Here is a 12061-nt window from a genome sequence, read left to right as displayed (position 1 = left end):
TTCTTCCTTCAGGGATCCCTTGAGAATCAGCCTAATCAGACTGAAGGCTTTAGAGTTGTTGCTCATTGTGCTTAGGCTCCTTTCTGTGGGACTTCCACTGCTGAACCATATCTTCTGTAATAAAAATGATTAGCACTTAACAGCATCTAGCAGGAAGCCTTCTGTCTCCTGCAGGACCTTCAGTATCACTGTAGATGGAAATATGTACTAAGCCTCTGAGAAATGCCAGGCAAACTCTGAATCTAGTACATTAGCCATAATGGAAGTGTAACAGGTTCCTAGGGAGGGGTTGGGTGCAGGGATGTGACTGAAAATTGTGAATGAAGACAGAAATTGGGATAACGCTATTACTGGGATTCACTTCCCTAATACGTGTTTAAAAGACTTTTTTTTCCTTCTTGAATCACAGTTGCCAGGCATTCTCATTTCTTTTCAAAAGACATTTTTGCAAGGATTAGCTTTTAAATTATGGCAAAGTACAGTAGATGTTAAATTGTTATGAGGAATAGGTTCTCTATGTCACTGAGTCTATTTTGAAAATTACTCACCTACCACTTTCTATCTTTCTATCATGGAGGAGAGAAGAGAATATCTTACAAATTGCCAGTAAATCAAGATGAATTGACATTCTACCCATCACATTACATCAACTTGTGCTTTTCCAAGAATGGAGACTGTTTCAATTCTTTTCATTCCCTCTGGTTTGTTGATCTTAAAAGCTTATCCATTTTCTTGCTCTGCATGAAATTTCATCACTTCCAACTTCAGAAAAGCTTCATACAAGAATATGCAAAGACTGAGAATTCTTCAATCCCCAAACTCCCTCAAATTAAATAATTCCCTCAAATAAAATTATTAAGTTTTATACTATCAAGAAACTTGGGTGTGAGCACATCAGCAGCAAGGATTGAACTCCATTCATCGTAACAAGTTGCTACTTAATTAGACTTAGTAAGTGGGTTGATTAAATGAAATACAAATCTCTATTGTATATAATTAGTTTGAGCTTAAATAGTTTTTAACCACACTGGGTTCATATTCCCTAATTCTCCCATTCTTTTTCTCCCTTTCAAGCTTAATTTTAAACAGCATGAAATGATATAAAATTTAAGAATTATCTGGTCATAGTTAACAGATATGGTTACTGTAAGTGAAAACACCCAGGAGACTGATATAGAGCTGGAATGCTGTGCATATGATCAAATCAAAGTCAGTCCCGTCTATACAAAGATTGTACAGGAATGTTCATAGTAGATTTTAATAGTAGCCCCAAACTGGAAACAAAGCAAATGCCCATCAAGAGGAAGGAGAATAAACAAATTTTGTTTATCTGTATAATGAAATACTATTCACTAAAACACAGAGATAAGTACTGATACACACAACTACTTAGATAAATCTCAAAAACGTTTTGCCACACAAAAGAACACACTCTGTACGGTTCCATTTATATGAAGCTCAAGAATGGGAAAGATAGTCTATAGTGATAATGATCAGAAATAGGCTTCCTGCTTGGGTTGTTGAAAGCACCTGGCAGAGGAATTTGAGTAGCCTACTTCCACCGTGCCAGTCAAGGGAAGGCAAAAACGGCCTCCTCCTTGTCCTTACCTTCCCCACTGGGGTGGGGCAATCAGATGCCCCTTGCTTGGGCCCTGGGATGGGTTGGGCTTGGGGAGGGTGGATTTGTTCAATTGGATTTTGGTTGGTGTAACGTGGGCATTACCAAAACAGATTTCTGTTGTTAGTCTACTCTTTCTCTCATCCTTTGGTTGGGGACCACGGGCTTCTCTTGAAGCTTTTTTGTCTATACCCGTTGGTGGTGCAGAGGTGAAGACTTCTGAAAAGCCCTGAAGCCTAGGGAACTGAGTGCTCTGTCATTCCTCTATTGTCAAGATTCCTAAGCAGTCTGCCTTCTTCTTTCCACTTTTCAGAGTCTTTTATGCTCTTTATTATGTATGTCAGGGATTTTTAGTTGCAGGGAGAGCCTGGATGGAGTGGGGCTACTCTCTCTTCCCCAGAACAGGAAGTCCTCTCCTCCATTTTGCTTTAATACCAACACTGAGTAGTACAACCCAACTGAGGCTGGCACACACAGTAGGTACTCAACAAATGCTGGTTGATTTGGAATCCAAGCCTTCTTTGATGTGATCCACCTGCATATTTTTGAAGAGTGGTGACTAGATTACCTGCTTTGCATACTTTTAATTAGTCAATTGTGGTGGTAGCCTTACTATGTAAGGATCCCTCTCATGACCTTGTGTAGGAGTCCAGACCACCTATGGAATTCTAGCACTCACAAGGACATGGCACTCAGTTGTGTCTAGGGTTGGCCAGATATCTGGAATTCTGCTCTTAGAATTTGTTTCTGCCTGTCCTTTTCTCTGATGACTTACAATCATCATTCGCTAGTCTTGTTGCTGTTTCCCTCATGTCTTGGTAGGTCACATGCTTTTTAACCACAGAGGTATGATAAAGCTTGTTTGGGTTTCCAAAACCCTTTGAAGTATTTGAGTTAGAGGTCCCAGGAAGCTATAAATTACCAGGATTATCATTATGGTTTAGTCACTAACCAAGTTAAAACAGCACTCTGGGTCACCAAAAAAACACTTCCTTTGTGATTTTTTTCCTTGTGTAGGAAGCTTTATTTTCAATGGGTTCATCACAATTTTCCAGAGACTTCTGGTTCCAACATTGGTAATACATGTTTACCCCTGTGTGTTTGGGACAAGCTATGAAAGCAAAAGTCACTTAGTTGTGTCTGAATCTTTGCGATCCCATGGACTGTAGCCTGCCAGGCTCCTCTGTCTATGGAACTCTCCAGGCTAGAATACTGGAGTGGGTTGCCTTCACCAAGGGATCTTCCCAACTGAGGAATCAAACCCAGGTCTCCTGCACTGCAGGCAGATTCTTAACCGTCTGAGCCACTGTAAGATGAAATACATTCTGCCTCATTTTAGCAAGTGTAGTGAGAAGAATAATTCAGCTTCTCCAGGGAAACACCAAACGGGAGCTCTTGAGAGAATAATGCACCCTCACTCCATGTTGAAAGTATCAGTATATCCAACATTAAAGGGAAAAAAACTAACCAGTGAGTTCATAGATCCACTTTGGATTATGTATTTTCTCATTTTGTTCTGTCTTATTTGAAAAAAAAGCTTCTTGTAAGATTATAAAAATGCAAACCTATTATTGAATTCCAACCTATACACATTACATTAGACATAACAGATTCAATGAAAAGCAATAGAAATATTTAAATGAGTGTCCACATTCTCCAGAGATGGCTCTTCCAATGGCTTTGACAAGTTCACGAGTGTCCCTAAAGAGGAGACCCATGCCATAAGGGCTCCTTGTTTATGCTCACCTCACCAGCACATGGTTGTAATCTGACTTGGAGACCACTAAAATAATCCTGTGATGCCCTTCATCTGAGGCTGACAAACTACTGTCCATGGGCCAAATGTGGCCCAACAGCTGCTCTTGTAAATAAAATTTTATTGGCACACAAACATCTTCATTCATTTACATACTAAGACTGCTCTCATGCTACAACAGTAGAATTCATAAGGGTAACAAGTCTTCAACAAAGCAAAAAAAAAAAAAAAAAAAAACCCACAAAAAACCCAAAACTTTGCTATCTCTTTACAAATAATTTAGCTTTCTGTCCCCTGCTCTATATTTCACTTATCTTGGTGTTTGGCTCCTGTGCTGTGTCCCTTCTCATGTTCTTGATTTATGAAGTTCAGAGTCCTTCCAGACTTAGTTCCTATGCATCCCTTCCTCTCTTCATTGGCTCTGTGGGTCAATGGTTCTCAGCCTCAGCTGGTTTTTAGAATCACTTGGGAAGCTTTTTAAAAATATTGATGCCTTGGCGTCACCCTGAGAGGTTTTGATTTAATTAGTCTGGGACAGGACTCAGTCTGCATACTTTCTGAAAGCTCCCCAGGTGACTGCAATGCACAGCCAGCATTGGGAACAATCACTCTAGTTGATTTTGTCTAGTCTCCAGACTTTATATTAACTATATGACAGCAACTCTAAACTTGTATCTTCAGTTCCAATATTCACATTTCAACTGCTTATTTGACACTGGCACTTGAACTTCTAACAGGCATCTCAAAATCACTACATCTGAATCAGGACTTCTGACTTCCTTCAGACATCTCAGTAAATAAAGCTTCATATTTTTGAGTTGCTCAAGAGAAAAACCTTATAGTCATGCTTGGCTCCTCCCTGTCTCTTACGTTCCATCTCTAACACATTAGCAAATCCTACTGTTCCCTTCAAATGTTTGAGAATTCAACCATTCATGATCTCTTGTGGTCCTAGCCATGGACATCTCTCATGGGTATTGTTTCAATGGTCTGCTATTGTCATGGTCTCTTGGTTTCTGCTCTGGTACCTCTGCAGTCTTTGCTAGAGGAGAAGCCAGAGTAATTCTGACAGTACATGAATCAGATCAAATCATGCCTCTGTTCAAAGGTTGCTAATTGCTTTCCATCATTTTCAGAAAAGAACACAAAGTCTTTCCATTGGCCTCACAAAGTCTTCCCATTGGCCCCAGCTTCCTGTACAACCCCATCTTTGCCTTGTACCTTGATCCTCCTCACTGACTTTGGTTGAGCCACGCCAGGTTCCTGGACATTCCTCAAACAAACCTTTTTGCCTTGAAAATCTGTGCCTTCTCCCTAGAGTACTTGCCCCCACCCCCAGACATCCTAGTGGCTCCTCCCAAATACCATCTTATCAGAGATACTTGCTCTGATCACAAAATCTGAAATAGCTCCTAAATCTTTTTATCTCTCTTGTCTTACTTTACTTTTTCCCCAAAGCACTTCCATGTGATATTGTTTGTTTATGCTTTGTCTTCCTCTCACTAGCATATTTGCTTCAGTTAGATCAGAGCTGCTGGGGTTCACAACCCCAGGGAGTGCACATCATGGTCTATGTGGATGTGCCCCTGAAAATTGTGCACTCCACAGCCTGAGCAGCTGTGCACAGTAATTCTGCACTAAAGCAAAGGGCTCAGTTTTGTTTATGGCTGTGTTTCCAGGGCCTTGGACAGTGCCTGATACAAAATAGGCCCTTAGTAATTTTGTTAAATGAACTGTTGAACATACACTACTTATAATTTTGTTTGAATCCACATTCATGAAAAAGATGCTCTGGAGGTACTTTTCCATACCATCTACAATGCAATATTTTCCTTCATTTTGACATTTTTATACAGTTGAGAAAAGGTGTTTTCTTTCCCTCATCTTTTTACATTTCCTGGTATCAATCTCTATTTTCCCTTTTTATGACCAATAAGAAATCTTTCATAAATTATCTGACTAACAACTCCTCTCATTATGTTTATCATTGAGCTTTATTAAAAAAAAAATCAAACATCTTACCAGGCATCATATATGTATTTATGTATTTTAAGTCTCTCTCTCCACTGGACTGAGTTTCATGAATGTAAGGGCTTTGTTTTGTTCACATCCTGGCTCACAGTAGGTGCTCGATAAATATTGGTAGGAAGGAAGCCAGGTAGACAGATAGAGTACAATTCACAGGGATCTGAAAGGTTGGTAGGTACTAAAGAAGCTGGAAGCTTGCCTTTAGTGAGTGTATCTGATCCGCACTGATGTCCAGAATAGAGACCATTCTCAGTTACATGCAGCCACTGTCTTCATCAATCAAATCCCAAAGATTATTTCGTAATATCTATATATAGACAAGAAAATATAAATAAAATATGTACCCATTAAAATCAGAAAGCTTTACAAATGACTGGATAAAGATTATATATATGTATATACATACATATATTATATATTTATAAAATTCAACTGTGAGAAGGAAGGAAATCTTGCCATTTGTGACAACATGGACAAAGCTTGAGGGTATTATGCCAAGTTAAATAAGCCAGACGGAGAAAGACAAATGCTGCCTGGTATCACTCATCTGTGGAATCTTTAGAAAAGTCAAACTCATAAAAACACAGAGTAGAAAAGAGGTTGCCAGGGGCTGGGTGTAGGGGAGATAGAGGTTGGTAAAAGGGTACAAACTGTCAGCTATAAGATAAATAAGGTGTGAGGATCTAATGCAAAGCATGGTGACTATAGTTGATAGCACTGAACTGTGTAATTGAAATTAGCTAAGAGAGTGGAACTTAAATGTTCTCACACACACACACAAAGATAAATATGTAGGGAGATGGGTGTGTTAATCAACTTGATATGTATATCAAGTCACCAATATGTATACTTCAAATGTCTTACAATTTGTATACCTTGATAAAGCTGAAATTTAAAAAAGAAACAACTTGACACAACAGCTCGAGAGTCACTGAAATTAAGTAGTTAAAAGAATGTATTTTGCAGTCATACAGATCTTGCATCAGTACCAGCACTGCCACATTCAAAAAAATAAATAAATGTTTGATGGTTTTGGAAACAGAATCGATAGGAATTGTCAGAATTTAACTTAAAACATGACTTTAACAAATATTCACTTATATAATCTAGCTTGTTGAATAATACAGTGAAAAAGCTAGTACCGTTAATTAACTAGACAGAATATTATATAAAAATTAGGTCTAAACATAGGTCCTTTGTACCAAATAAAACTTTCAATACTTAGTATGTTGGAAATCATATTGATTCCATGCATTTATTTACTTTTCTTATGCATTATATTTTTATCCATTATCTTGATGATTTGGGGGGGCTTTTGGTACTTTTTTTTCAGTTTTACTTTGAAAGAAAAAAGTATCCTTTGAATTTAAATACCAGAATGGTCAGAAATGAAGGCCTGGGAACATTCCCCCCTGCCCCCATGGCCAGTAGGTCTTGATTTGTTCAGAAATTTTTCTTCATGATGGTGAAGGGAAGAGCAAACAAAATGTTAAAGAGAGGAAAAGCAGGATTGCTCAGTAAAAGTTGAATAGAAATAGTCATATTTTCCAGAATTCTTTTCAATGTCCTCATATACTTGAATTATGCATCATACACTTTTTCATGAGATGTCACCAATGTCTTTTCTCCAGTCAGCTTGAGTCTGCTATGTGTGTGAAATTATTTGTCTGCTGCTGCTGCATCGCTTCAGTCATGTCCGACTCTGTGCGACCCCATAGATGGCAGCCCACCAGGCTTCCCGTCCCTGGGATTCTCCAGGCAAGAACACTGGAGTGGGTTGCCATTTTCTTCTTCAATGCATGAAAGTGAAAAGTGAAAGTGAAGTCGCTCAGTCGTGCCCGACTCTAGCGACCCCATGGACTGCAGCCTACCACGCTCCTCCGTCCATGGGATTTTCTAGGCAAAAGTACTGGAGTGTGGTGCCATTGCCTTCTCCATTTTTTATTTGTCTAGAGCCATATAATTGCATATTGTGAGCAACTCATCTTTCAGATGCTAGAGGAAAAAAAAATCTCAAAATTATACCTTTCTTATCTACAGATAAGGGAAAAAAGTCTTACATGTACTGTCACTTTTCCTTAGAAAAACTGCCATCTCTTTAAAAAACATTGTTTGAAAGCAGTAAATGATGCAGAACAACAAGCTGTCAGAGGAAAGACCAAGGATATTTTAAGACCTTACATAATATTTGTAGAAATTCTCAACATCAGAGTACAAATCATAATCTTGAGAAAGATTACACTGAATTCAAATGACTGATCTACACATGGATAGTGGGGTTTTCTTGCCTTATTTTTTCCCCCTTGGATAGAAAGAAACTCTGGACTATTTGTGCCTTCCCTATGTCCGTTCTTTATCAAACAAATTGTTACAACAACAAAAAAGTCAGTCTGCTAACTGATAATCTTTTAATCTTAATCTGTTTAGTGGACTCAAAGACAGGTAAGACTAAACATCACTGGGACATTGGGTACAGTGGTGGAGAATAAGGTGAGAAATACTTTTTTTTTAATTGAGAGAGGTCAAAAAATACATAAGAAGAAAAAAGTGTAATTAATGATTGTCTGTTTAATTCAAACAATGAAGAAAAATGTCCAGAAGGAAGCAAATTCCAATGTGAAGAAAGTGATTTCTTCTCCTAAACACACTATATCTTTAATGGTTGGTGGTGGTTTAGTTGCTAAGTTGTGTCCATCTGCTGTGACCCCATGGACTGCAGCCCGCCAGGTTCCTCTGCCCGTGGGATTTTGCAGGCAAGAATACTGAAGTAGGTTGCTATTCCCTCCTCCAGGGGATCTTCCCAACCCAGAGATCAAACATGGGTCTCCTGCATTGCCTACAGTCTCCTGTATTGCAGGCAGACTTTTTACCAACTGAGCCATCAGGGAAGTGCATATGAACACTTAATTAACTACTTTATTTTACACTGAGAAAAAAAAAAGATATAAGTCCAAAAGAAAACAAATACTAAGTTATGTTGACACCAACCAGTGGTGAAATACTTAATAAAAACTATAAAGAACATGGCTTGCACTTAAAAAACAAAAAAAAAGAATTGTCAAACTAAAATGAGATGAGAACATTTTCCTTGTTTCCTTCTTTAATTAACTACTAACCTGAGGTGGTAGCAAGATAATCTGTTTGAAGTATTTAAGGAGATTGAAAATGATCACTGTAGCTATGTGATCATTTTAACAAAGGCAGACATTAAAGAAAACAATTTCAAACAATGGGAAGTCTACCATTTCTCAAAATCAAGTTGTCTACCTTTATAGTGTGGGTTTTATCTGAAAATATCTGTATATGTATTGTGGTTATTGGATTGGATGAAACAAAGCAGAAACATCTATAAAGCTAAGCTGATGAGTAATTTAAATGATAACTAAGTTTTGAATGGTATTTTCATTTCTGTTCTGTTGATTCAAAGATGTTAAGTCCAAAACGTTAATTACTTTTTAGGTGGAGATAAAACCTATCTGTGCTTCCCCTCTCTAGTTCTTTTCTTATTTCAGACTTAGTTGTAAATCCCATATGAAAATATATTCCCTTCCTCCTCACTCCCACACACTCACGCACACACACAAACTCATGTATCCACTTACGGTTTAGTATAGGGTTTGCCATGGAGAGGGCAATGGCACCCCACTCCAGTACTCTTGCCTGGAAAATCCCATGGACGGAGGAGCCTGGAAGGCTGCAGTCCATGGGGTCGCTAAGAGTCGGACACGACTGAGCAACTTCACTTTCACTTTTCACTTTCATGCATTGGAGAAGGAAATGGCAACCCACTCCAGTGTTCTTGCCTGGAGAATCCCATGGACAGAGGAGCCTGGTGGGCTGCCGTCTATGGGGTTGCACAGAGTCGGACACGACTGAAGTGACTTAGCAGCAGCAGCAGCAGCATAGGGTTTGCCAAACTCATTGCCTTAAAGACAAGGTACGTAACAAGAGAGGAACAAAAGCTCTGTGTAAGAATATAGAGTAGTGAGGACTACAGCAAACTTGCCCAAATAGATCACTTGAAGGGGTCATTGCTGATTATCTCCTGATAATTATTGACACATGGGAATGTAACTCAGTGTTTCTAGATTCTTATTTTGCATGAGAAGCCATGAATCCATGTTTTATTAAATATCCCATATTTACATACTATCAATGCAACTAAACAAACAAGCTAACAAGATAACCTTCCATATCAATAACTTAGGTCTGTGGCTGTATTTAACCAGCTCCCTATCAAGATGTTGCCTCTGGCTTGGTAAGTAATGTCAGGAGGCTTACTTTTCAGTCTCACCTTTCCACTCCCTAGCTGGGAAGATTTGGAGAAGTCCTATATAAGATTAGCACTAGAAATATAAATGGATTTGAAATCTTGGAGTGTAAGAGATTTTTGAGACTTTCTTATCCCACCTACTTATTTCAGAGATGGAGATGCTGAAGTCTAGATGAGTGCATTGATTTATTTAAGGTCTTAGGGAAGAGCAATAACAGATCTGACACTACAAACATGGCTTCAGACTCCCAGCCCACAGGACCACTCAATGACTAAAACAATGATAATAAACAGGTCCAGAAGGAATAAAATCATGAGTACAGTGTTTAATTTTAAACTGTTTAATTCACTTTTTAAGAACTGTTGGAAGGTAGGGTCTAGTTTATGCCTCTCCAGCACACAGCGTACTCCCTTATCATTTTGTCCTCAAATCTTTACTGAATGAATGAATGGGTAAATGAAAAAAGAAAGAACTCAATCATTATATTTAGGACAAAAGAGTAGTCATTAAGAAGCCAGTGACCAAAATAACAGAGGAAAGCTATAGTTCAGAGATAAATAAACTGAAGTCAGGTAAAACTCATTACTGTTCACTGAAAATATTAAAACAAACAAAATAAAACAAAAAGCTTCCTTCTACTGAATCTCTGACATGGAGCTGAATAGGAAAACAGTCTTTCCTAGATCTGATTTCTCCTTACCAGTGCTGGAAATTCAATTTATTGATTCCATCAAAGTGCCCTGCAGAGAAGAGTATAAGCCCTGCTTGAATGTCTGAATGTAGATGATAAAAAGAAACTTGATATTAAAGATAGTTTACATGATAGCCAATAGAAAATACAGCTAAGTCAAGTGTGCCTTTGTCGGTGGCTTATTAAAAAACATTTTTTGTTGTTGTTGTTGTGGGAAGATGTATATACTTTCTGGAGCTGTGGCTTACAATTTAATGCATTGTTATTTCATATTCTCCTAGAATGCCTGCTGCTCTCAAGCTCAAAAACTTGCCTACTGCTTTCTTTTCCAGTTAGTCTATTGATTAATTTTTCTCTTTAATGAAAAACTGAAGTGCCAGATTGAGTAAGACAAGTATTGTCCAACTCTTACAAAAGTTAAGGATTTATTTGTGTAAAGTATCGAGCAGGATATATAAATCATATACATGACAGTAAATGAATATGATGAATTCTGCTTTTGCTGTAATTAGGCACATTTTCCCTCTATAAAATATTCCTTGTTGCATCAAATTTAACAATCACTTTTCCATTTTGTCTGCTAAAATTCTTATAAAATACGGTATGAACAGGACATGGAAGGGCATATTGTGAATTTTGTTTATGATTATTTCATTATAGATTTTTAGGTAGCTGGTTGAAAAGGTCAGGTGGAAATTGATAGGATATGACCCAGAGCCAAGGTCAATGCCCATGCATACAACATACATGTTAATTGTGGCTACATCCTATTGGGATGTTTGCATGATTTCTATCAGTTGTGTTAGAATCACAGAAACAATGATTTTGATAAATAAATTTTGAGTAATAACCTGTCAATTCAAAGAGACCCTTCTACTGAGATGAGAAATGCATTACCATTGGGTCATTCAGGTTCTTTCCTTTGTTTATGTATTTGTTTTCCAAATCTCCGTGTCTTTCCCTAGGCAAGTCTAAGGAGATATTTCAACTCAATTAACATATTAATTGGATTTGTTAAATGCCCATACTCAATGGCTGTATTCATTGGTCTATGTTGGTCAAATTCTGAGACACAAATAACTATTACCAACCATAAAACATTCTTTGTGAAAGCAACAACTGACATTTATTGAAATCTTACTACAAGCTAGGCACTAGACCTTAATTTCTGTGTATTATCTCCTTTAGGTCTTATAATAACTACCAGCTTGGGTCCTCTTTAACCTAAGACTTAGATAGATCTATGTTTAATTTTGGGGGAACCTTCATACTGTTTTCTATAGTGTCTATACTAATTTACATTCCCACCAACACTGTTCTAAGGTTCCCTTTTTTCCCACATCCTTGCCATTCTTATTATTTCTTGTTTCTTTTTTTTCCACAATAACTATGTGACAGGTATGAGATGATGTCACATTATGGTTTTGATTTGCTTCCCCTGATGATTCATGAGGTTGAGCTGCACATGTGGCTCATGCAGCTGCACATGCATGGTTCTCTGCAAGTCTTCTTTGGAAAAATACCCTTCAGGTCCTCTGCCCACTTTTTAAATTGGATACAATCCTGCAATTCCACTCCTAGCTGCCAAAGAAAACACTAATTAGAAAAGATGTATGCACCCCAATGTTCACAGCAGCATTATTTATGATAGCCAAGATATGGGTGCAACCTAAGGGCTTCCAATCAACAGATAA

This window comes from Bubalus kerabau, chromosome 20 (genome assembly GCF_029407905.1).
Source record: "Bubalus kerabau isolate K-KA32 ecotype Philippines breed swamp buffalo chromosome 20, PCC_UOA_SB_1v2, whole genome shotgun sequence".
Classification (NCBI taxonomy): domain Eukaryota; kingdom Metazoa; phylum Chordata; class Mammalia; order Artiodactyla; family Bovidae; genus Bubalus; species Bubalus kerabau.
Note: the sequence above shows the minus strand (reverse complement) of the source record.